A 2,980-nucleotide genomic window follows, 5' to 3' on the forward strand; every position below is an offset into this window, starting at 1 on the left:
TGACCGACGAGATCAACAAAAACCAATACAAAATCCTAAGTCAACAGACCCAGAAGTACGTGTAGAGTTGTGTGTGTGATATGTTTCTGCTAGAGAATTAGCAGGTGTGTGTTTAATCAAGCCGAGAAGTAGGGACTCTCGCTGGGGATTAGAGAGTGAATTTTGAGTAATGAAATTTCAGGCATTCATAAAGAATGGGAATCAGTATGTAAGTGCTGCCCCTAAGGTGGGATTTGAAATTTGAGTATCAATCCCAAAAGAGAGAGAGAGTCGGATTGTATGGACCGACCTCGAATGTAATGAATCAGAAATTTAGGACTGATTCGGAAATGAGAATTGAAATGTAGGTCAATTCTCAAAAGAAAATGTCGGAGTGTAAGGACCAACCTCAAATGTAATGAATCAGAAACGTGGGACTGATTCAGAAATGAGAATTGAAATGTAGGTCAATTCTCAAAAGAAAATGTCGGAATGTAAGGTCCGACCTCAAATGTCAAGAACCAGAAATTTATGATTGATTCAGAAATGAGAATTGAAATGTAGGTCAATTCTCAAAAGAAAATGTCGGAATGTAAGGTACGACCTCAAATGTGAAGAACCAAAAATTTATGACTGATTCGGAAATGAGAATTGAAATGTACGTCAATTCTCAAAAGAAAATGTCGGAATGTAAGGTCCGAACTCAAATGTGAAGAACCAGAAATTTATGGCTGATTTGGAAATGAGAATTGAAATGTAAGTATCGATTTAACGATAAAAGAATTGAAACGTAAGTATCAATTCAAAGATAAAAGAATTGAAATGTAAGTATCAATTCAAAGATATGAGAAACAAGATTTAGGTACTGATTTGAAGTTGTGATTTGAAATTTACAAAGAGCTTCTGATGTTGAATTTGCGGTAGTGTGTTATGTGGAAGGTTGATTTTGAAGAAGATTTGTAGAGCTTCAAGGAGTTTTGTGCAGATTGTAAAATTCTGCGAGGATGTGTAGAGAATTAGTTTAGATAACGATGGTAGGAAATTCCGAAAAAAGAAGGATCCACTCAACATGTTTGTTTTATTTTCTTGTTGTTTTGTTTATGAAAATTTAATTTCTCAAAATTTGTTTTTTTCTCAAAATTTGTTTTTAAAGATTTATTTCAAAAGAAATATTATTTTTTATTTATTACAATTATCTTATTATTTATTTTTATTTATTTATTACAATTATCTTTTATTTGTGTTTTATTTATTGTTGAAGATTTGTTGTTTTGTTCTTTCTTCATTGGAACTCTGAACCATTACATGGTTCACGGCTTTCATCCATCGCACAAAAAGGCAATTGAAAAAAAGGCACAACTTGAGAGAAATTTCCATTAATCTGCTTCAATAAAGATATTACAGATCAAATGTAAGTTAATGCCTCAAAGAGAGTACATCATGTAATACATGTTGAAATGCATTGAGAGTCATCTCAAGATATGAGTACATCATAGACTGATTACATCAGATATGTGTCATGCTGGTTAAAAGAAAGCAAGTAAGTCCTCTGCGCTTGGTATATTGAGCTCCTAATCAAGCAGACCTTCTGATTCATGCTCCAGGATAAGAGTTCCCTTTGCATGTATTCAGAGGTACAACCTTCTCATAGCTTGTAAGGAAATAGTTCCTCCAACTCCGGGTCTTGCTGGAATCCATATGGTATCTTTCTGTCATCCATCCTGTGGAAGGTAACAGACACCCTACGGTGTCGTACTCCTGGTATGCAGTGTTTGGCCACGTGTGCACCGTTGCCCTTGAGAACAAGTACTGAACCAACTGGGAGAGGAATTTCCACAGCTCCTCTGAATTCACCAGGGCCAATTACGTCGATTTCTTTTCCAAACAAAATATTTCTCTTACTCATGAATGAGACCGTGCAGAAAAGCATCACAAAGTCATGATGGTCAATGTGCGGAGGACTACAGTCTCCCTCTTCGTAAATGTTGATGATGCAACTGTTAGGAATGCAAGTGGCAGGTAAGACATTCCACTTGACCATTCTCTTTATCATCCACTTTATCATCGGTGGAAACGGATCCACCTGGTCGTATCTGAGAATCCCAGACAGATTCCCCTTTCTGTCGTTTGTAAAATTGTAGCAACATCCGCACTGGATGGTGATTCTTCCCTTTCCTCACATCCACTTCTTCGGCTCGGAGTACGTCCTTTCCACGAGAAGGCCTACTCAACCTCTATCTCTCAAATCGAAGATGCAATCTAGGATGCTTCTTTCATCAGTTTCAGAGAAAACTCTGGTATATAACTCCATGCCTTCCAATATGTTGATAAACTTTCCTTGAACCACTTCGTAGAATTCGAATTTTCTTTTGTTTACCTTGATTATTTTGTAATATTGCACCATACCAGGAGCTGGTAGCTGTCTAGGACGTTCCTTCCTATGGGCATCGGTGGGAATCCAAACTGGTGCTGGCCGATCCGGAATATGAGATTCCGCCTCAAGCAGGATGTACGATCCTGGGCTCCACGGTGCGCGCTGGTCTATCCCCAGTGGGACATAATGTTCATTTGCCACAAAACCCAGAGTCTGACACTCATTGGTGCTTGCAGTATATTCTTCTAAGGTACTGAAATGCTGTAGATGTAGGACGTTGCAGTCCAGGCATTCTACAAATGCGTTCGTGACTGATGTCCTGGCTGGTATCTTGACGTTGCATGTTGGGCAACCTCTGTACAAGATATCTGGGACCGGGTGTACATCTGATCCTGTTAGAAATCCTGATTCTTCGTCTGTAGTAGGCAGGCTGGCAGAAGTCTCTCTCAGCTCTGGATCGTAGATATGTCCCTCAGGAATGGGGGTAAGAAAACTGCTTACATTTCTTTGGCGCTTGCGCTCCTGTTGCAGAAAGGCTCTCTGTTTCTTTTGGCTCGCATTTCTGCATTGTGTTCTGCGGAGTGGAGTATTTGGTAGTTATTCACTGTGGGCAGCTATTAAGCCCCT

At 39.1% G+C, this 2,980-nt stretch overlaps 1 pseudogene; it reads right to left on the minus strand.

The window, feature by feature from the left end:
• Nucleotides 1–1,624: 1,624 nt before the first annotated feature.
• The window catches only part of LOC110026184, a 10,401-nt pseudogene continuing 9,045 nt past the window's right edge, over nucleotides 1,625–2,980 (minus strand).

The sequence above is a fragment of the Phalaenopsis equestris genome, unplaced genomic scaffold (genome assembly GCF_001263595.1).
Source record: "Phalaenopsis equestris unplaced genomic scaffold, ASM126359v1 Scaffold000356, whole genome shotgun sequence".
Classification (NCBI taxonomy): Eukaryota; Viridiplantae; Streptophyta; class Magnoliopsida; order Asparagales; family Orchidaceae; genus Phalaenopsis; species Phalaenopsis equestris.